Below are 25019 nucleotides of genomic sequence, written 5' to 3' on the forward strand. Positions count from 1 at the left end.
GATGTGAGAGGCCAGTGGATGGGTTGGGACACGGTTTTTAGCTAAAGAAAGACTCTGTGGTCAAAGGCCAGTGTCAGTGGTTGTGGCTTGGACACTGTAAGGGCACCAACTCTCCCCTTCACACAGAATAACCTTTCCCTTGTCGTGTTACTTCAATGTTTTCCAATATCCTAATTGAATTGAACACATCAGGGATGTCTGGTAGAACCAATTTCTGTCCTTGAGGAAAGCAGTAGTTGGTGAACCATTATGGTTCTATCTGTTTTTTATTGGTCATTATTTAGGATCACTGTGTACATAGGGCACACGCACGCACACACACACATGCACACGCACGCGCACACACGCACACACACACACATGCACGTGCACACACACGCACACACACACGCATGCACACACGCATGCACACACACACGTGCACACACGCACGTGCACACGTGCACACACGCACACACACACACACACACACACACACACACACACACACACACACACACACACACACACACACACACACACACACACACACACACACACACACACCTGGCAGCAGGGAACTATTGGAAGCAGAATCCTCGCTACATTCCACGTGTTCTGTCTCCTCACACGCTCACATTCTCCACATCTCAGAGATACGCTAGAAACGCCAGGAGGACAAACACACCTGGAGAGGAAAGAGGGCGTGGGTTTACCCTGAGCTCAAAAGTACACTTGTCAGACATGACAACAATACAGAACATTAACAATAGGTCAACCAATGAACTTTCAACTTTGGCCAGGATTCAAACCACCGCAGATTATCGCACTGAACTTGACTTGTAGAATGTTTACACTATGACAGGTGGAACTGCAGTAACAGCTACCAAATCACAAAGCTTAGCTTACTTAAAAAAATAGGTTTTATTTTACCTTCGTCCATACCTTAAGGCATACAAGTTTTAAACATCACTTTTTAATGTGGATGCTCCCAAATGTGTGATATTATGGGATATCAACTTAGCCCTAGTCAGTTCCTTATGGGATATCAATCAACCCTCCACAACCCTCCTAACCCTCCACGATCATTCAACCCTCCTATCCCTGCACACTTTCCCAACCCTCCACAACCCTCCTAAACTTGCACACTCACCCAACCCTCCACACTCTCCCAACCCTCCACAAACCTCCTACCCCTCCACACTCTCCCAACCCTCCCAACCCTCCTGACCCTCCACTCTCTCCCAAACCTCCACAACCCTCATAACCTTCCACACTCACCCAACCCTCCACACTCTCCCAACCCTTCACAAACCTCCTACCCCTCCACACTCTCCCAACCCTCCACACTTTCCCAACCCTCCACAACCCTCCTAAACTTCCACACTCACCCAACCCTCCACACTCTCCCAACCCTCCACAAACCTCCTACCCCTCCACACTCTCCCAACCCTCCCAACCCTCCTGACCCTCCACTCTCTCCCAAACCTCCACAACCCTCATAACCTTCCACACTCACCCAACCCTCCACACTCTCCCAACCCTTCACAAACCTCCTACCCCTCCACACTCTCCCAACCCTCCACACTCTCCCAACCCTCCACAAACTTCCTACCCCTCCACACTCTCCCAACCCTCCCAACCCTCCTGACCCTCCACTCTCTCCCAAACCTCCACAACCCTCATAACCTTCCACACTCACCCAACCCTCCACACTCTCCCAACCCTCCACAAACCTCCTACCCCTCCACGACTCTCCCAACCCTCCACACTCTCCCAACCCTCCACAAACTTCCTACCCCTCCACACTCTCCACAACCCTCCTAACCCTCCACGATCTTTCAACCCTCCTATCCCTCCACACTTTCCCAACCCTCCACAACCCTCCTAACCTTCCACACTCACCCAACCCTCCACACTCTCCCAACCCTCCACAAACCTCCTACCCCTCCACACTCTCCCAACCCTCCACAACCCTCCCAACCCTCCTGACCCTCCACTCTCTCCCAAACCTCCACAACCCTCCCAACCCTCCTATCCCTCCACTCTCTCCCAACTCTCCACAACCCTCATAACCCTCCAAACTCTCACAACCCTCATAACCCTCCACACTCTCCCAACCCTCGATGACCCTCCTAACCCTCCACAACCATCCTAACCCTCCACACTCCCCCAACCCTCCACAAACCTCCTACCCCTCCACACTCTCCCAACCCTCCTGACCCTCCACTCTCTCCCAAACCTCCACAACCCTCCTAAACTTCCACACTCACCCAACCCTCCACACTCTCTCAACCCTCCACAAACCTCCTACCCCTCCACACTCTCCCAACCCTCCCAACCCTCCTGACCCTCCACTCTCTCCCAAACCTCCACAACCCTCATAACCTTCCACACTCACCCAACCCTCCACACTCTCCCAACCCTTCACAAACCTCCTACCCCTCCACACTCTCCCAACCCTCCACACTCTCCCAACCCTCCACAAACTTCCTACCCCTCCACACTCTCCCAACCCTCCCAACCCTCCTGACCCTCCACTCTCTCCCAAACCTCCACAACCCTCATAACCTTCCACACTCACCCAACCCTCCACACTCTCCCAACCCTCCACAAACCTCCTACCCCTCCACACTCTCCCAACCCTCCACACTCTCCCAACCCTCCACAAACTTCCTACCCCTCCACACTCTCCCAACCCTCCTAACCCTCCACGATCTTTCAACCCTCCTATCCCTCCACACTTTCCCAACCCTCCACAACCCTCCTAACCTTCCACACTCACCCAACCCTCCACACTCTCCCAACCCTCCACAAACCTCCTACCCCTCCACACTCTCCCAACCCTCCACAACCCTCCCAACCCTCCTGACCCTCCACTCTCTCCCAAACCTCCACCACCCTCATAACCCTCCACACTCTCCCAACCCTCCACAACCCTCCCAACCCTCCTATCCCTCCACTCTCTCCCAACTCTCCACAACCCTCATAACCCTCCAAACTCTCATAACCCTCCACACTCTCCCAACCCTCGATGACCCTCCTAACCCTCCACAGCCATCCCAACCCTCCACAACCCCTCCTAACCCTCTACAACCCTCCACACTCTCCCAACCAGACGACCCTCACAACCCTCCACACTCTCTCATAACCCTCCACACTCTCCCAACCCTCCACAATCCTCCACACTCCCTCCTAACCCTCCACACTCTTTTAACCCTCCACACTCTCCCAACCGTCGACGACCCTCACAACCCTCCACACTCTCTCATAACCCTCCACACTCTCTCATAACCCTCCACACTCTCCCAACCCTCCACAATCCTCCACACTCCCTCCTAACCCTCCACATCCTCCTAACCCTACACACTCTTTCAACCCTCCTAACCCTCCACACTCTCCCAACCCTCCACAACCCTCCTGACCCTCCACACTCTCCCAACCCTCCACAACCATCTCAACCCTCCACACTCCCAACCCAATCCAACCCTCCGAAACCCTCCTAACCCTCCACAATCCTCCTAACCCTCCATACCCCTCCTAACCCTCCACAATCATCCTAACCCTCCACAATCCTCCTAACCCTACACAACCATCCACATCCCTCCTAACCCTCCAGAACCCTCCTAACCGACCACATTGCACCGTATCACAGCCCAGGAACGCAGAACCTAAGACAGACACCGGTCATGGACTGGAGTGCCTTTCTTTGGTAAGACTATACCCCAATTTGATAATTCCACTGACTGTGGTAGACAGAGAGGGGATTACCATAGTGTGGGGATACTGTTGATATTAGGGATGGACCTATTTATGGATGTACTCTACTCTGACCATCTAGATGTAATCTACTCTGACCATCTAGATGTAATCTACTCTGACCATCTAGATGTAATCTGCTCTATGGCCCCTCTGTCTCTCTGTCTCTCTGTGTGCTCTATGGCCCCTCTGTCTCTCTGTGTGCTCTATGGTCTGTCTCTCTGTCTCTCTGTGTGCTCTATGGCCCCTCTGTCTCTCTGTGTGCTCTATGGCCCCTCTGTCTCTCTGTGTGCTCTATGGCCCCTCTGTCTCTCTGTCTCTCTGTGTGCTCTATGGCCCCTCTGTCTCTCTGTGTGCTCTATGGCCCCTCTGTCTCTCTGTGTGCTCTATGGCCCCTCTGTCTCTCTGTGTGCTCTATGGCCCCTCTGTCTCTCTGTCTCTCTGTGTGCTCTATGGCCCCTCTGTCTCTCTGTGTGCTCTATGGCCCCTCTGTCTCTCTGTGTGCTCTATGGCCCCTCTGTCTCTCTGTGTGCTCTATGGCCCCTCTGTCTCTCTGTCTCTCTGTGTGCTCTAATGCCCCTCTGTCTCTCTGTCTCTCTGTGTGCTCTATGGCCCCTCTGTCTCCCTGTCTCTCTGTGTGCTCTATGGCCCCTCTATTCAATAAGCACGTGGCCAGACTTGACCACCACCTCATGCAGAAACTGACTGACTTTGTTTACTTTTCAACCCTCTGTCGGTCAGTGTGTCAGAAGTCTACCTTCTGTAAATGTCTGTTTGACTCTTGATGAGTTGCATTGTTTCTGATTAGTATAGTTGTTCCTGTGTAACATTAAACTATAGGTCTCTAAACACAGGTTCCATTGTTTCTCATTCAGTCAATGAGATCTGAACAGCCACCACTAACATTTAGCGGCCGCTGCCAACATACTGACTCAACTCCAGCCACTTTAAAAATGGGAATTGATGGAAATTATGTAAAAATGTACCACTAGCCACTTTAAACAATGCCACTTAATATAATGTTTACATACCCTACATTACCCATCTCATATGTATATACTGTACTCTATATCATCTACTGCATCTTGCCATCTTTATGTAATACATGTACCACTAGCCACTTTAAACTATGCCACTTTATGTTTACATACCCTACAGTACTCATCTCATATGTATATACCGTACTCTATACCATCTACTGCATCTTGCCATGCCGTTCTGTACCACCACTCATCCATATATCTTTATGTACATATTCTTTATCCCTTTACACTTGTGTGTGTGTGTAAGGTAGTAGTTGTGGAATTGTTAGGTTAGATTACTTGTTGGTTATTACTGCATTGTCGGAACTAGAAGCACAAGCATTTCGCTACACTCGCATTAACATCTGCTAACCATGTGTATGTGACTAATAAAATTTGATTTGATTTGAACCAGGCACAGATGGTCCTGACTTACTTGTATGGTATGCCAAAATACTCCAAAACATCCTCTTTCCAGGGTAGGCTGAACATACAGAGGGCTTTGTAACGCTAGAGGCTCAGATAGCTAACCTGCGTGCTAGTGGGAGCCTAGCTCTGTGTGTTTTTAACCATGAAACATTGAACTTGAAGGATTTCTGCGCTGAAAGAAAAATCACACCGTGCCAAAACCGTATTGCCTCCAGTCCTCCTCCTCCAGTCAGTCTGTCCTCGCCGCTCGACTCTCTCCGCTCTGATCCCGCTGCAATGCACCTGTGTGTCTGGCTTCGTTTACCACTGTGAAGATATTTGCATTGCTGTCCTCCTTTATTAACACGGAGGAGAAAGCGGTTCCCGGTCCTGAGGTGAATTATTAGTTTGGTCTCAAGCATTGTATCTGGAGGTGGTATGAGACAGCTGGATCATTTCTCCTGGTGGTTATTACTAGTGGAATCATTTCTCCTGGTGGTTATTACTAGTGGAATCATTTCTCCTGGTGGTTATTACTAGTGGAATCATTTCTCCTGGTGGTTATTACTAGTGGAATCATTTCTCCTGGTGGTTATTACTAGTGGAATCATTTCTCCTGGTTTGGTTATTACTAGTGGAATCATTTCTCCTGGTTTGGTTATTACTAGTGGAATTATTTCTCCTGGTGGTTATTACTAGTGGAATCATTTCTCATGGTGGTTATTACTAGTGGAATCATTTCTCCTGGTGGTTATTACTAGTGGAATCATTTCTCCTGGTGGTTATTACTAGTGGAATCATTTCTCCTGGTGGTTATTACTAGTGGAATCATTTCTCCTGGTGGTTATTACTAGTGGAATCATTTCTCCTGGTTTGGTTATTACTAGTGGAATCATTTCTCCTGGTTTGGTTATTACTAGTGGAATCATTTGTCCTGGTGGTTATTACTAGTGGAATCATTTCTCCTGGTGGTTATTACTAGTGGAATCATTTCTCCTGGTTTGGTTATTACTAGTGGAATAATTTCTCATGGTGGTTATTACTAGTGGAATCATTTCTCCTGGTTTGGTTATTACTAGTGGAATAATTTCTCATGGTGGTTATTACTAGTGGAATAATTTATCATGGTGGTTATTACTAGTGGAATCATTTCTCCTTGTGGTTATTACTAGTGGAATCATTTCTCCTGGTGGTTATTACTAGTGGAATCATTTCTCCTGGTGGTTATTACTAGTGGAATCATTTCTCCTGGTTTGGTTATTACTAGTGGAATCATTTCTCCTGGTTTGGTTATTACTAGTGGAATCATTTCTCCTGGTTTGGTTATTACTAGTGGAATCATTTCTCCTGGTTTGGTTATTACTAGTGGAATCATTTCTCCTGGTTTGGTTATTACTAGTGGAATCATTTCTCCTGGTTTGGTTATTACTAGTGGAATCATTTCTCCTGGTGGTTATTACTAGTGGAATCATTTCTCCTGGTTTGGTTATTACTAGTGGAATCATTTCTCCTGGTTTGGTTATTACTAGTGGAATCATTTCTCCTGGTGGTTATTACTAGTGGAATCATTTCTCCTGTTGGTTATTACTAGTGGAATCATTTCTCCTGGTTTGGTTATTACTAGTGGAATCATTTCTCCTGGTTTGGTTATTACTAGTGGAATCATTTCTCCTGGTGGTTATTACTAGTGGAATCATATCTCCTGGTTTGGTTATTACTAGTGGAATCATTTCTCCTGGTTTGGTTATTACTAGTGGAATCATTTCTCCTGGTGGTTATTACTAGTGGAATCATATCTCCTGGTTTGGTTATTACTAGTGGAATCATTTCTCCTGGTTTGGTTATTACTAGTGGAATCATTTCTCCTGGTGGTTATTACTAGTGGAATCATTTCTCCTGGTGGTTATTACTAGTGGAATCATTTCTCTTTGGTATGTCCATACACCCAGCCAGCCTGCCCTTTCTGCACAACAACATAAATCCCAGCCAGCCTGTCCATACAGTCAACTACACTACATACATAATCTAGCTGGACTACAGTGTAGTCAAATACACTACAAACATCATCTAGCTGGACTACAATGTAGTAGTGTATTTGCCAAATACCTCCTAGTGTATTCCACATTGATAGTGTAGGAAACTATTCAGACCCCTTCTCTTTTTCCACATTTTGTTACTTCTAAGAATGTCCTTGAGTGTCCCAGCCAGAGCCCGGACTTGAACCCGATCGAACATCTCTGGAGAGAACTGAAAATAGCTGTGCAGCGACGCTCCCAATCCAACCTGACAGAGCTTGAGAGGATCTGCAAAGATGACTGGGAGAAACTCCCCAAATACAGGTCTGCTAAGCTTGTATCGGCATACCCAAGAAGACTCGAGGCTGTAATTGCTGCTAAAGGTGCTTCAACAAAGTACTGAGTGAAGGGTCTCAGTACTACCTGCACAGTGGCTACGACTCGAGAGGGATTATGGGTGCACTCAAGACAGGAACCTCTCCCGAATCGTGGAGACGTGACAGGGCGTCGGCTTTGATGTTTTTTTAACCTGAGCGATATGTCAGCGTGAAATCGAATCTGGTGAAGATGGCCCACCTGGCTTGAAGCGGGTTCAGTCGCCTCGCTGTCCGTATGTACTCCAAGTTCCAATGGTCGGTGAGGATGAGAAATGGGTCCTGGGCCTCCAGCCAGCATCTCCCCTCCTCTAATGCAAACTTCACCGCCAGGAGCTCCCGATCGCCAACATCCTAGTTCCTCTCTGCATGATACAGCTTTTTTGAGTAATATGCACATGGATTCAATTTCTGTGGATTACGTTGACGTTGGGACAAAACAGCCTCCACACCTACTTTTGACGCGTTCACCTCTACCACGAAGTGCAGCGTAGGATCTGGTGGTTTAAGAAATGGGGCGGAGCTGAAACGACCCTTCAGTAGGCAGAAGGCTTCGTCAGCTGCAGAATTCCATCCCAACTTCCGTGAATCACCCTTGAGGAGAGAAGTGAGAAGATAGGCGATCGAGCTAAAGGTCTTAATGAATCGGCAGTAGAAGTTGGCAAATCCCCCAAAACGTTGTAACCCCTTTATGGTGGTTGGGACTGGCCATGACCTGACAGCATCCGCTTTCCTCTCATCCATCATGACTCCTTGCGTGCCGATCTGGTAACCCAGAAAGGAGACAGCTTCCTGATGGAATTGGCCCTTCTCCGCTTTGACATACAGGTGGTTGGCCAGGAGGCATTCCAGAACTACTCTGACGTGAGCAATGTGATCATCCAAGGTAGCCAAGTAGCCCAGGATGTTGATCGATATCCACGACCACCTGGCGTCCAACATGTCCCGGAACACCTCGTTGATGAATGCCTAGAACACTGACGAAGCATTGGCTTATCCAAAGGCATCACCAAGTACTCGTAGTGACCAGATATTGAAGCTGAAGGCAGTGTGGATCAAATTGTAGGCACTTCGCAGGTCCAACTTTGTGAAAAACCGAGACCCGCGGAGTGGTTCAATTGCAGACGGCACCAATGGGTGAGGGCAGCGGTACTTCATGGCAATGGAATTCAGATTTCTGTAATCGATGCACGGGCGCAATGCCCCAGCTGTCTACGACGGCGTCGCTCACCCGCAGTGTGGCCCACACCTCCATGGGTTCAGGCTCTGATCAACGGAGGATGGAGAGAGGCGATGGGGGTACCGATGCTCCCAAAGAATCGTAATGAGGGTGTCCATGGATAGCTTGTCTTTTCAGCACGCCAATTCTGTCTGGACCTCTTTGCGCAATCCTCTTCTGAATAGGGTGCCGGCTCATTCCATCCGCTGGATGCTGCCACTGTCCAAATGTGAGCGCGTACTCCGCTGTGGTCTGGTCATTCTGCCATGGTTTGAGTAGGCGCTCACCCCCCTCTCTGCCCTTTGGTGGATGGTCGAAGCAACCCTGAACAGAGCCAAGAATCCCTCATAGGAACCCAGTGTCACGCCCTGACCTTAGAGATCATTTTAATTCTCTATTTGGTAGGTCAGGGTGTGATTAGGGTGGGAAATCTATGTTTATACTTCTTTGTTGGCCGAGTATGGTTCCCAATCAGAGGCAGCTGTCTATCGTTGTCTCTGATTGGGGATCTATGTTTATATTTCTTTGTTGGCCGAGTATGGTTCCCAATCAGAGGCAGCTGTCTATCGTTGTCTCTGATTGGGGATCATACTTAGGCAGCCCTTTTTCCCTCCTTCAGTTGTGGGATCTTGTCTTTGTGTCCTAGGTTTAAGTTCGCTGAGTTGGTTATTGTTTTTGGTGGAACATTTATTATTAAAGAAAATGTACGCCTACCACACTGTACCTTGGTCTTCGTTTAACGGCAGCATCACAAGTGCCGATGAATGAGTATGTCGTAATAACATGTTTCACTATTTCAATGTTCACCAAACACCTTTTAAACAGTGTCAATGTAACAAAGAAGGAACTCTACAGCTGGTGCATATACATAGGAATGGTAGCTACTGCAACATGAACTAAAGGCCAGTTATACTGCATTTCAGTCTACTTACGGTGAGCACTTTCCGTCCGTCTCTTTTCATGTTCAGTGTTAAAGTATCTTTTCCCGTCCTATTTTTCTACCAATGGTTCACCATGGCATAAAAGTGGTCAACCCTAAAAATGTTAATTGCCGTATGGCATTTCTGTATAAATAGGCCCTGAACAGACCGTGGAATAGAGGAGAAAAGTGAGGAAGTGTGCATGTGTCCATGCACAGGAAGCGTAGACAATATAATCTGGTGGGGCCTTTCGAAGCAAAAGTCTCGACTTTAAATCTTCGTCATACTTCTGACTTCTTCTTCTTATTATTATTATTATTTAGTATTCTACTCCTCTTACACCATTTAAACTAGAAATGCCTTTCAAACTTTGAAATGTGTAGACTGGCCAGGACCGGTGTGTAGACTGGCCAGGACCGGTGTGTAGACTGGCCAGGACCGGTGTGTAGACTGGCCAGGACCGGTGTGTAGACTGGCCTGGACCGGTGTGTAGACTGGCCAGGACCGGTGTGTAGCCTGGCCAGGACCGGTGTGTAGACTGGCCAGGACCGGTGTGTAGACTGGCCAGGACCGGTGTGTAGACTGGCCAGGACCGGTGTGTAGACTGGCCTGGACCGGTGTGTAGACTGGCCAGGACCGGTGTGTAGACTGGCCAGGACCGGTGTGTAGACTGGCCAGGACCGGTGTGTAGACTGGCCTGGACCGGTGTGTAGACTGACCTGGACCGGTGTGTAGACTGGCCAGGACCGGTGTGTAGACTGGCCAGGACCGGTGTGTAGACTGGCCTGGACCGGTGTGTAGACTGACCTGGACCGGTGTGTAGACTGGCCAGGACCGGTGTGTAGACTGGCCAGGACCGGTGTGTAGACTGACCTGGACCGGTGTGTAGACTGGCCAGGACCGGTGTGTAGACTGACCTGGACCGGTGTGTAGACCGGCCAGGACCGGTGTGTAGACTGACCTGGACCGGTGTGTAGACTGGCCAGGACCGGTGTGTAGACTGGCCAGGACCGGTGTGTAGACCCGCCAGGACCGGTGTGTAGACTGGCCAGGACCGGTGTGTAGACTGGCCAGGACCGGTGTGTAGACTGGCCAGGACCGGTGTGTAGACTGGCCAGGACCGGTGTGTAGACTGACCTGGACCGGTGTGTAGACTGACCAGGACCGGTGTGTAGACTGGCCAGGATCGGTATGTAGACTGGCCAGGATCGGTGTGTAGACTGGCCAGGACCGGTGTGTAGACTGGCCAGGACCGGTGTGGCCAGGACCGGTGTGTAGACTGGCCTGGACCGGTGTGTAGACTGGCCTGGACCGGTGTGTAGACTGGCCAGGACCGGTGTGTAGACTGGCCAGGACCGGTGTGTAGACTGGCCAGGACCGGTGTGTAGACTGGCCAGGACCGGTGTGTAGACTGGCCAGGACCGGTGTGTAGACTGACCTGGACCGGTGTGTAGACCGGCCAGGACCGGTGTGTAGACTGACCAGGACCGGTGTGTAGACCGGCCAGGACCGGTGTGTAGACTGGCCAGGACCGGTGTGTAGACTGGCCAGGACCGGTGTGGCCAGGACCGGTGTGTAGACTGGCCAGGACCGGTGTGTAGACTGGCCAGGACCGGTGTGTAGACTGGCCAGGACCGGTATGTAGACTGGCCAGGACCGGTGTGTAGACCGGCCAGGACCGGTGTGTAGACCGGCCAGGACCGGTGTGTAGACCGGCCAGGACCGGTGTGTAGACCGGCCAGGACCGGTGTGTAGACCGGCCAGGACCGGTGTGTAGACCGGCCAGGACCGGTGTGTAGACCGACCTGGACCGGTGTGTAGACCGGCCAGGACCGGTGTGTAGACCGGCCAGGACCGGTGTGTAGACCGGCCAGGATCGGTGTGTAGACAGGCCAGGATCGGTGTGTAGACTGGCCAGGACCGGTGTGTAGACTGGCCAGGACCGGTGTGGCCAGGACCGGTGTGTAGACTGGCCTGAACCGGTGTGTAGACTGGCCAGGACCGGTGTGTAGACTGGCCAGGACCGGTGTGTAGACTGGCCAGGATCGGTGTGTAGACTGGCCAGGACCGGTGTGTAGACTGGCCAGGACCGGTGTGTAGACTGGCCAGGACCGGTGTGTAGACTGACCTGGACCGGTGTGTAGACTGGCCAGGACCGGTGTGTAGACTGGCCAGGACCGGTGTGTAGACTGGCCAGGACCGGTGTGGCCAGGACCGGTGTGTAGACTGGCCAGGATCGGTGTGTAGACTGGCCAGGACCGGTGTGGTCAGGACCGGTGTGTAGACTGGCCAGGACCGGTGTGTAGATATTCTGATACTTTTTAAGGTAAATTTTTTTTTGTCTTCCATCCACTTCCTCAGCATTCTAAAGGTCCCATTGTGACATCATCCCTTCCAACATTTCATTCCGTGTAAAAACAACAATTCTACTTTTGACACGAATCAGCGACTTAGACAAGAACGTACAGGGTATGACATCTTGGTCTACTTCCCTGCTATTCAAATGGGAACATAATTGTCTGGTTCGGATCAAACGTTACAGCCGTTTTAGTAACTGCAGCAACAACATTTTCTGTACCTTTGTTTTTATAAACAACTGACATTTTGACCCCTTTCCCAACAAGTTAGACAGAAACAGCTGCTACGTATCTAACCATACAGCTGTTTTAGTAACCACATTAACATGTTTTTTCCTATCTTTTTCCAAACTGCCGGTTTGACCACTCCAACAAGTCAGACAGTAACGTAGTGTGTGAAATCTTCCTACTTCTCTGCTTTGAAATTGTTGCATGTTGCGTTTATATTTTTTGTTCAGTGTAGACGCAATAAGTCAAGTCAGAAGCTAGCAGATTCATTACTTACCAACAACAGCTGCAAATTCCAATTAAACTACATCACGTATCGAAGTTCACTGTCCTTGCTTTGTCTGACAACAATGTCATGAATCTACCAAAGCTGTTTTGTGGGTCAGGGTGCAGTATTCATTTAGTTTCGTAGCACAAACATTTGTTAGCATGTTTCTCACACTGGCTTTAGGCATGGGAGGGAGCAGTGTTGCCAAGGCAACTGTGGCCTAGCAACACATGCCTCGGAGGGAGACAACTCTTCATAGTGCGACGAATGCCTAACATCTAGAGCTAAGATTTAAAATGCTTCCCCGGTCTGGACGACCTGGAATGATACAGAGAAGATTTCTAATGCTCACAAGCTTCCTCCTCCTTCTCAAGATCACGCCTCATGCTCTAAATAACTGGATAGTTTGCCTGTCTGTAAAGAGAAGGGCGTGCTGTACGTTGATCTTGCTGCTCTGATTGGATAGAGCGAAGCGGTGTCAGTTCACTCGCTTCGTAGTTCACCCGATCGCTTCTCATCGCACTTCTTTCAGTTTTCACATGCGACAACTGTAGTTTAGACACTGACCACAACCACACAACTACTGACCACAACAACACAACTGTTGACCACAACAACACAACTACTGACCACAACAACACAACTACTGACCACAACAACACAACTACTGACCACAACCACACAACTACTGACCACAACAACACAACTGTTGACCACAACAACACAACTACTGACCACAACAACACAACTGTTGACCACAACAACACAACTACTGACCACAACAACACAACTGTTGACCACAACAACACAACTACTGACCACAACAACACAACTGTTGACCACAACAACACAACTACTGACCACAACAACACAACTACTGACCACAACAACACAACTACTGACCACAACAACACAACTACTGACCACAACAACACAACTACTGACCACAACAACACAACTGTTGACCACAACACAACTACTGACCACAACAACACAGCTGTTGACCACAACAACACAACTACTGACCACAACAACACAACTGTTGACCACAACAACACAACTACTGACCACAATCGTTTAAATATTGACCACACAACTACTGAACCACACAACCACTGACCACAACCACACAACAACTGTAAACAATGTAACTCATGTGAAGGCCAAATTAAGAGGAGGAACTTCTTGATGCTATTAAAGCCTTTAAGTCTGGAAAAACTCCAGGGCTGGATGGCATACCAGTGGAGGTTTGTGGTTGTAGTCATTGGTTGTGTGGTTATTAGCATGTTTTAATCAGGGTAAACTGGGATATGACTAAAGAGTTAATCAGGGTAAACTGGGATATGACTAAAGAGTTAATCAGGGTAAACTGGGATATGACTAAAGAGTTAATCAGGGTAAACTGGGATATGACTAAAGAGTTAATCAGGGTAAACTGGGATATGACTAAAGAGTTAATCAGGGTAAACTGGGATATGACTAAAGAGTTAATCAGGGTAAACTGGGATATGACTAAAGAGTTAATCAGGGTAAACTGGGATATGACTAAAGAGTTAATCAGGGTAAACTGGGATATGACTAAAGAGCTAATCAGGGTAAACTGGGATATGACTAAAGAGTTAATCAGGGTAAACTGGGATATGACTAAAGAGCTAATCAGGGTGATTTGTCCACAAATAGGTATTTACCTTTCTATGATAGCAAGATCTGAACTATTTTTGCTAACTTTCTATAAAAATGTATTGGAGTGAGATCATTTATTTCGGGATATGTATACAGAGTATGTCCACATCTCCGTCAGACCATTTTATTGGTAAACTACGCAGTAATGTAAAAGTTGTACTTTTTTGCAATCTAATACGTAATATGGTGCCCTGATCATAATTCAGTTGTAATCAAGAAACAAAATCTAGATCCTCTATGAGGCCGTGGAGAGATTTGAATTGTGGATTTAAAAGAAAACATGAATCATCAGCGTACAACCACACCTTAGTTTTTAAGTTCTGGATTTTTAATCCCTTGATATTGTCTGATCTGATTTTAATAGCTAACATTTCAATGACAATAATAAATAGTTATGCCGATAGTGGACAACCTTGTTTTACTCCTCAACAGTTTAAAACTTTCTGAGAAGTAGCCATTATTTACTATTTTACACCTAGGGTTACGATAAATGATTTTAACCCATTTTATAAGAGATTCTACAAAATTGAAATCTTCCAGGCATTTATATATAAACTCCAGTTGTACTTTATCAAAAAGTAGTCGATGGTTGAGAGCTGTGTGTCCTCCGAAACATGACCTCGCCAAACCGCACTGCTTTTTGACACAATGCTCGCCTAACCCGAAAGCCAGCCACACCAGTGTCAGAGGAAACACTGTACACCTGGCGACCGTGTCAGTATGCACTGCACCCAGACAGCCTGGGATTGAACCAGGATCTGTAGTGACGCAGCTAGCACTGTATCGGCCTTAGACCGCTGCGCCACTCGGGAGGCCTGACAATACCTTTTAAATTCTATGCGCTATACATTTTGCTAGAATTTTTGCATCACAACACTGAAGTGTAAGGGGCCTCTATTTTTTATTTAATCGACTGCATCTTATATTTACCACTTGGATCCTGTTTCAGTAATAATGAAATCAGACCTTGTTGAGTGTCTGATAATCTACCGTTTATATAGAAGTGGTTAACTCTTTAGTCATATCCCAGTTTACCCTGATTAACTCTTTAGTCATATCCCAGTTTACCTATTTTCTTATGGTCTTGCCTACACCTAGCGAACAGTTTTTAAATTATATGAGAAAAAAATATTCAATTTTATTTGGAATGGCAAGGAAGACAAAAATTAAACGGGCCTATTTATATAATGAATATGAATTCGTAGGGCAGAAATGATTAAATATTAAAGCATTAGACCTCTCACTAAAGGCATCAGTCATACAACAGTTCAACTGAAATCCAAACTGGTTCCCTAGCAGATTAGTAAGAATTTTCACCCCGTGTTCAAGAATGACCTCTTTCCCGTTATTCAGAAAAGGAAATTATCCCCCAAATATTGCTATTTTTAAAACAAGTCCTTGAAAGTTGCAATTTCCATTTAATCCACCAGAAAAGACATAACAAATAATACTACAAATATTGTGGTTAAACTCAAATATACTAATTGATAAAAAAAAATAAACATTAGTTTTTGAATTTAATAAAATATATTATAATCTTCATAAATTATATCATAAATAGGACTGTTGGAGTTATGGCACACATGCAGCTAACACAGACATATGGAAATGTCTGCTCTACCCAAAATTACAACCAACTAATTGCAGCATTAATGGAAGAGGAGAGTGGAAGGAGGGAAAGTAAGGAGCTTCTCTGTTCTGATACATTAAGAAAAGTATACCAGTTTCATTTAAATTCACAGCCGTGGCATATACATTGCAAAATAGTTGGGAAGAGATTTTTGACATACCGATTCCATGGCACATGGTTTATGAACTGATACAGAAAACAACTTCAAATTTTTCTATTTTAAGTTATGATACAAAATTCTTGCAACCAATAGAATGTTATATATTTATATGGGGGATACAACCATCCCAGCTCTGCAGATTTTGCTGCGAAGAGACAGAATCATTAGATCATGTGTTTTGGAACTGTCCATATGTAGCTTGTTTTTGGTCACAGGTCCAGGAATGGCAGAAGAATTGCAATGTTTACCTGGAGCTAACCCTGCAGATAGGACTGCTGGGTGATCTGAAAATAATTAGTCAATCGATCAATAATATAATCATACTTTTAGCTAAAACATTTCTTTTCAATTTACAATCTGTAGAAACAACGAGAATAGAAAGGTTCAGAACTTTTGTGAAACATCACAGATGAAAAATACATGGCAAATAGAAATCCAATATGGATGGTTAAGAGATAGATGGGAGGGGTTGAATGGAGCGGAAGGGTGGGACTAATAACAACTAATAACAAGATAACTAATGGCAAATATAAATCAAATAGGATGGACATCAGAAGTATATGGGAGAGGTTGAGGAAGGACAGGAGTAAAAACAAACAAAAGAAAACTAATGTAAAATAGATTGTGTCTGTAAAATGTATATAGTATGTATAAGCTGGAAGTAGAAACCTAAGTGCTTGTTCATTGGTTTACTCCTATTAGGGAAGGGACGGTAGGGTTAGAAAGTAATAAAGGAAAATGTATATATTTTTAAAGATATGTATATATATATATGTATGTGTATATCTGTATGTATATATATGTGTATGTATATATATATACAGTGGCAAGAAAATGTATGTGAACCCTTTGGAATTATCTAGATTTCTGCATAAATTGGTCATGAAATTTGATCTGATCTTCATCTAAGTCACAACAATAGACAAACACAGTCTGCTTAAACTAATAACACACAAACAATTATACGTTTTCTTGTCTTTATTGAACACACCGTGTAAACATTCACAGTGCAGGGTGGGAAAAGTATGTGAACCCTTGGATGTAATAACTGATTGACCCTCCTTTGGCAGCAATAACCTCAACCAAACGTTTTCTGTAGTTGTGGATCAGACCTGCACAACGGTCAGGAGGAGTTTTGGACCATTCCTCTTCACAAAACTGTTTCAGTTCAGCAATATTCTTGGGATGTCTGGTGTGAACTGCTCTCGAGGTCATGCCACAGCATCTCAACCGGGTTGAGGTCAGGACTCTGACTGGGTTAGTCCAGAAGGTGTATTTTCTTCTGTTGAAGCCATTCTGTTGTTGATTTACTTCTGTGTTTTGGGTTGTTGTCCTGTTGCATCACCCAACTTCTGTTGACCTTCATTTGGCGGACAGATAGCCTTACATTCTCCTGCAAAATGTCTTGATAAACTTGGGAATTCATTTTTCTGTCGATGATAGCAAGCTGTCCAGGCCCTGAGGCAGCTCCAAACCATGCAGCTCCAAACCATGATGCTCCCTCCACCATACTTTACAGTTGGGATGAGGTTTTGATGTTGGTGTGCTGGCCCTTTTTTTCTCCACACATAGTGTTGTGTTCCTTCCAATCAACTCAACTGTAGTTTCATGTCGTCATAATATTTTGCCAGTAGCGCTGCGGAAAATCCAGGTGCACTTTTGCAAACTTCAGACGTGCAGCAATGTTTTTTTTGGACAGCAGTGGCTTCTTCCGTGGTATCCTCCCATGAACACCATTCTTGTTTAGTGTTTTACGTATCGTAAGACTCGTCAACAGAGATGTTAACATGTTCCAGAGATTTCTGTAAGTCTTTAGCTGACACTCTAGGATTCTTCTTAACCTTCTTAACCTTAAAGCATTCTGCGCTGTGCTCTTGCAGTCATCTTTGCAGGATGGTCCCTCCTAGGGAGAGTAGCAACAGTGCTGAAATTTCTCCATTTATAGACAATTCGTCTTACCGTGGACTGATGAACATCAAGGCTTTTAGAGATACTTTTGTAATCCTTTCCAGCTTTATGCAAGTCAACAATCTTAATATTAGGTCTTCTGAGATCTCTTTTGTTCGAGGTATGGTTCACATCAGGCAATGCTTCTTGTGAATAGCAAACTCACATTTTGTGAGTGTTTTTATATGGCAGGGCAACTAACCAACATCTCCTATCTCATCTCATTGATTGGACCCCAGGTTAGCTGACTCCTGACTCCAATGAGCTTTTGGAGAAGTCATTAGCCTAGGGGTTCAACATATATTTTCCAACCTACACTGTGAGTTTTTAAATTATGTATTCAATATAGACAAGAAAAATACAATCATTTGTGTGTTATTAGTTTAATAAGCAGACTGTGTTTGTCTATTGTTTTAGAAATCCCGGGTAATACCAGAGGGTTCACGTACTTTTTCTTGCCACTGTATAAATACATATATTTGCAAACAAATATATGGGGGATTGGAAGTGATGCAGACAATTACATTGATGGAAGCTACAATCAACTAATTTAGCTAACTTCCCGCTGTTCAATTAACTGCCATGGAAGTTCACAGAACATTCTAAGTATGAGACAATGAGTTAACATTGTGACTTTGGACACTAGTCAGCTACATTGACCATTTTTCTCAACAACGCATCGTAGACCAACATTTAGAGTATGACACCTTGGTCTACTTCAAATCAAAATCAATCAAGTTTATTTTATATAGCCCTTCGTACATCAGCTAATATCTCGAAGTGCTGTACAGAAACCCAGCCTAAAACCCCAAACAGCAAGCAAGGCAGGTGTAGAAGCACGGTGGCTAGGAAAAACTCCCTAGAAAGGCCAAAACCTAGGAAGAAACCTAGAGAGGAACCAGGCTATGAGGGGTGGCCAGTCCTCTTCTGGCTGTGCTGAGGGAGGAGATTATAACAGAACATGACCAAGATGTTCAAATGTTCATAAATGACCAGAATACTTCTCTGCTATTCAAATCTAAAATCACAACAGCAATATCTACTACCAATCACTACTGCTTGGCTTAAGTGAAACATGTTCAACTTCTACTACTACCACAAAAATACTAGTTAAAAGCAAGCCCCACCAAGTTTTCTTCGTGGAAAATTACTATCTAGTTTTCTTTTAATATCTAGAAAAAGACACCAAATATCTAGAAAAAACCTCAGTTTGTTATTTTATTATTGGAACATTGCAACAGTCTATTCTGAACAGCAGGCTAGCTAGGCTGTGTTACTCTGCTGGCAGTGCTCTGTCTGTACTACACAGCAGGCTAGCTAGGCTGTGTTACTCTGCTGGCAGTCCTCTGTCTGTACTACACAGCAGGCTAGCTAGGCTGTGTTACTCTGCTGGCAGTGCTCTGTCTGTACTACACAGCAGGCTAGCTAGGCTGTGTTACTCTGCTGGCAGTGTTCTGTCTGTACTACACAGAAGGCTAGCTAGTCTGTGTTACTCTGCTGGCAGTGCTCTGTCTGTACTACACAGCAGACTGCAGCTCAAGGCCTCTGGTCGTCCTGTCTTACGTAATGCTTTCCTGCGTCAGTGTATCGTGTGTACGGTGCCCCTGCAGGATTTGGATGGTGAAGGTCCCTGTCGCAGAAACTCTCTCTGCTTCCTGTCTTTACTGTAACAACAGACTGGGGATGCCTTCCAAATGGCTCCCTATATAGTGCAGTGCTTTAGACCAGAGACCTATGGGGTGCAGGGTGCTATTTGGGACACAACCTGTCACTCAGAATGCTGACAGGGGAAGTTAGAAAACCCTTCAGTGGAAGCAGATGTCTCTGGAATCTGAACTTTCATGAAGTTAGAGAGAGAGAGAGACGTATTTTTGGGGGTCCAAGTTTTTTTTTTAGCTTCTCTAATGCCCAACCCTCCTACACTCTTAGAAAAACGGGTTGCAAAAGAGTTCTTCCCCAGAGGAAAACCCTTTTTGGTTCCAGGTAAAACTATTTTCGGTTCCCATGTAAAGTAAAAATTATTGAATAGCTTCAAAATGTTGAATGCCTCTGCTCAGAATGCAAAGGGGCCTTTCTCTCCTATTGGAACGATGTACGCTGAGAGGCAGGAAGCAAGTTCAGGGAGTGAATACATTTAATTAATAAATGGACATGACAGACTGTAGTTAATACCATAGACTGTAGTTAATACCATAGACTGTAGTTAATACAATAGACTGTAGTTAATACCATAGACTGTAGTTAATACCACAGACTGTAGTTAATACCATAGACTGTAGTTAATACCATAGACTGTAGTTAATACCATAGACTGTAGCTAATACCATAGACTGTAGTTAATACCACAGACTGTAGTTAATACCATAGACTGTAGTTAATACCATAGACTGTATCTAATACCATAGACTATAGTTAATACCATAGACTGTAGTTAATACCATAGACTGTAGTTAATACCATAGACTGTAGTTAATACCATAGACTGTAGTTAATACAATAGACTGTAGTTAATACCATAGACTGTATCTAATACCATAGACTGTAGTTAATACCATAGACTGTAGTTAATAGCATAGACTGTAGTTAATACAATAGACTGTAGTTAATACAATAGACTGTAGTTAATACCATAGACTGTAGTTAATACCATAGACTGTATCTAATACCATAGACTATAGTTAATACCATAGACTGTAGTTAATACCATAGACTGTAGTTAATACCATAGACTGTAGTTAATACCATAGACTGTAGTTAATACAATAGACTGTAGTTAATACCATAGACTGTAGTTAATACCATAGACTGTAGTTAATACCATAGACTGTAGCTAATACCATAGACTGTAGTTAATACCATAGACTGTATCTAATACCATAGACTGTAGTTAATACCATAGACTGTAGTTAATACCATAGACTGTAGTTAATACCATAGACTGTAGTTAATACCATAGACTGTAGTTAATACCACAGACTATCACCTACACTTCCACATGTAGAATCATTATTAATGGACATTTACATAGACTTATTTTTTTCTTAACAGAATAGCTCGTGTTTGTTGTTTTTACAAATCAAATTTTCCCTGTGATGAGGGGTCTTCCCCATTATGGGGTCTTCCTCGTGATGGGGTCTTCCCTGTGATGGGGGGGTCTTCCCCGTGATGGGGGGTCTTCCCCGTGATCTGAGGATTGAGCATTGTGCATTTGTTCATAAAGTTACACTGGGTACATCAGCTACATCTGTAATTACAGTCCAGCACATTGTCTAGGAAGGTAGTACGTGGCACTGGTGGCAGATCAGACCTCAGCACCATGTGACTGATGGGGCGTCTTCTGAAGACTACCCGCGGGGGGGTTCTTAAAACGTTTTCTCCAGCTGTGCATCAGTGATCAAGATGTACCGGTGTTTTTTAATGATGTGGTCAAACTGTCATGTGGGGAGTACTGAAGGAGGCATTGGACTCGTTGGTCGGGGGGGGTGGTGGTTTGGGTGTGAGGCATTCTGGGTCATATTTGTGTAACGGTGCCTTGTGTCATGCAGCCGTTCCTCTTGAGTAACCCCCGCTGTCTGAAACGCTCATCCAGTAACCCCGCTGTCTGAAACGCTCATCCAGTAACCCCCGCTGTCTGAAACGCTCATCCAGTAGCCCCGCTGTCTGAAACGCTCATCCAGTAACCCCGCTGTCTGAAACGCTCATCCACTAACCCCGCTGTCTGAAACGCTCATCCACTAACCCCGCTGTCTGAAACGCTCATCCACTAACCCCGCTGTCTGAAACGCTCATCCAGTAACCCCGCTGTCTGAAACGCTCATCCAGTAACCCCCGCTGTCTGAAACGCTCATCCAGTAGCCCCGCTGTCTGAAACGCTCATCCACTAACCCCGCTGTCTGAAACGCTCATCCACTAACCCCGCTGTCTGAAACGCTCATCCACTAACCCCGCTGTCTGAAACGCTCATCCAGTAACCCCGCTGTCTGAAACGCTCATCCAGTAACCCCCGCTGTCTGAAACGCTCATCCAGTAGCCCCGCTGTCTGAAACGCTCATCCAGTAACCCCCCTGTCTGAAACGCTCATCCAGTAACCCCCGCTGTCTAAAACGCTCATCCAGTAGCCCCGCTGTCTGAAACGCTCATCCAGTAACCCCGCTGTCTGAAACGCTCATCCAGTAATCCCCGCTGTCTGAAACGCTCATCCAGTAGCCCCGCTGTCTGAAACGCTCATCCAGTAACCCCCGCTGTCTGAAACGCTCATCCAGTAACCCCCGCTGTCTGAAACGCTCATCCAGTAACCCCCGCTGTCTGAAACGCTCATCCAGTAGCCCCGCTGTCTGAAACGCTCATCCAGTAACCCCGCTGTCTGAAACGCTCATCCAGTAACCCCGCTGTCTGAAACGCTCATCCAGTAACCCCGCTGTCTGAAACGCTCATCCAGTAACCCCGCTGTCTGAAACGCTCATCCAGTAGCCCCGCTGTCTGAAACGCTCATCCACTAACCCCGCTGTCTGAAACGCTCATCCAGTAACCCCGCTGTCTGAAACGCTCATCCAGTAACCCCCGCTGTCTGAAACGCTCATCCAGTAACCCCGCTGTCTGAAACGCTCATCCAGTAACCCCCGCTGTCTGAAACGCTCATCCAGTAACCCCCGCTGTCTGAAACGCTCATCCAGTAACCCCGCTGTCTGAAACGCTCATCCAGTAACCCCGCTGTCTGAAACGCTCATCCAGTAACCCCGCTGTCTGAAACGCTCATCCAGTAGCCCCGCTGTCTGAAACGCTCATCCAGTAGCCCCGCTGTCTGAAACGCTCATCCAGTAACCCCCGCTGTCTGAAACGCTCATCCAGTAACCCCCGCTGTCTGAAACGCTCATCCAGTAACCCCGCTGTCTGAAACGCTCATCCAGTAACCCCCGCTGTCTGAAACGCTCATCCAGTAACCCCGCTGTCTGAAACGCTCATCCAGTAACCCCGCTGTCTGAAACGCTCATCCAGTAACCCCGCTGTCTGAAACGCTCATCCAGTAACCCCGCTGTCTGAAACGCTCATCCAGTAACCCCGCTGTCTGAAACGCTCATCCACTAACCCCGCTGTCTGAAACGCTCATCCAGTAACCCCCGCTGTCTGAAACGCTCATCCAGTAACCCCCGCTGTCTGAAACGCTCATCCAGTAACCCCGCTGTCTGAAACGCTCATCCAGTAACCCCGCTGTCTGAAACGCTCATCCACTAACCCCGCTGTCTGAAACGCTCATCCAGTAGCCCCGCTGTCTGAAACGCTCATCCAGTAACCCCCGCTGTCTGAAACGCTCATCCAGTAACCCCCGCTGTCTGAAACGCTCATCCAGTAACCCCCGCTGTCTGAAACGCTCATCCAGTAACCCCCGCTGTCTGAAACGCTCATCCAGTAACCCCGCTGTCTGAAACGCTCATCCAGTAACCCCGCTGTCTGAAACGCTCATCCACTAACCCCGCTGTCTGAAACGCTCATCCAGTAACCCCGCTGTCTGAAACGCTCATCCACTAACCCCCGCTGTCTGAAACGCTCATCCAGTAGCCCCGCTGTCTGAAACGCTCATCCAGTAGCCCCGCTGTCTGAAACGCTCATCCAGTAACCCCGCTGTCTGAAACGCTCATCCAGTAACCCCGCTGTCTGAAACGCTCATCCAGTAACCCCGCTGTCTGAAACACTCATCCAGTAACCCCGCTGTCTGAAACGCTCATCCAGTAACCCCCGCTGTCTGAAACGCTCATCCAGACAGTGTGCTTGTTTTCCCACAGTCCCTCTGTGTACTACAGATCCTGCGTATGCGACTGTATTGGCTGATAGGGGGACTCTTTCTCAGGGCTGTAGGGTGGAAGCTATCTCAGGGTGACAGGGAATTCAGGGCTGTAGGGTGGAAGCTATCTCAGGGTGACAGGGAATTCAGGGCTGTAGGGTGGAAGCTATCTCAGGGTGACAGGGAATTCAGGGCTGTAGGGTGGAAGCTATCCCAGGGTGACAGGGAATTCAGGGCTGTAGGGTGGAAGCTATCTCAGGGTGACAGGGAATTCAGGGCTGTAGGGTGGAAGCTATCTCAGGGTAACAGGGAATTCAGGGCTGTAGGGTGGAAGCTATCTCAGGGTGACAGGGAATTCAGGGCTGTAGGGTGGAAGCTATCTCAGGGTGACAGGGAATTCAGGGCTGTAGGGTGGAAGCTATCTCAGGGTGACAGGGAATTCCTGTCGGTCTCTTTATCTTCCACGTCCGCGGTGCTGCTGAACACTGTTGGGCCATTCATGGTTTCCTCTTCACCCTTGTTTGTCCCCAAACATATCCCCGCCCATGGGAATCATCGCTGTAATACTCAATCTACGGACAGCTGACCGTCCTCGCAGTGGCAGACCACGTGTAACAACACCTGCACAGGATCGGTACATCCGAACATCACACCTGCGGAACAGGAACAGGATGGCAACAACAACTGCCCGAGTTACACCAGGAACGCACAATCTCTCCATCAGTGCTCAGACTGTCCGCAATAGGCTGAGAGAGGCTGGACTGAGGGCTTGTAGGCCTGTTATAAGGCAGGTCCTCACCAGACATCACCAGCAACAATGTCGCCTAGGGGCACAAACCCTCCGTCGCAGGACCAGACAGGATTGGCAGAAAGTGCTCTTCACTGATGAGTCGCGGTTTTGTCTCACCAGGGGTGATGGTCCGATTCGCGTTTATCGTCGAAGGAATGAGCGTTACACCGAGGCCTGTACTCTAGAGCGGGATCGATTTGGAGGTGGAGGGTCCGTCATGGTCTGGGGCGGTGTGTCACAGCATCATCGGACTGAGCTTGTTGTCATTGCAGGCAATCTCAACGCTGTGCGTTACAGGGAAGACATCCTCCTCCCTCATGTGGTACCCTTCCTGCAGGCTCATCCTGACATGACCCTCCAGCATGACAATGCCACCAGCCATACTGCTCGTTCTGTGTGTGATTTCCTGCAAGACAGGAATGTCAGTGAACACTACATTAGACTAGACTATCATAACCAGGGAGTTATGATCGTCCTCTCC

The 25019-nt window shown here is 46.8% G+C and overlaps 1 protein-coding gene across 1 annotated transcript in view; it reads left to right on the forward strand.

The window, feature by feature from the left end:
• Positions 1-25019, forward strand: part of cfap299 (cilia and flagella associated protein 299) — a 271998-nt gene that overhangs the window by 229319 nt on the left and 17660 nt on the right. The window lies entirely within an intron of this gene.

This window comes from Salvelinus alpinus, chromosome 5, assembly GCF_045679555.1.
Source record: "Salvelinus alpinus chromosome 5, SLU_Salpinus.1, whole genome shotgun sequence".
Lineage (NCBI taxonomy): Eukaryota > Metazoa > Chordata > Actinopteri > Salmoniformes > Salmonidae > Salvelinus > Salvelinus alpinus.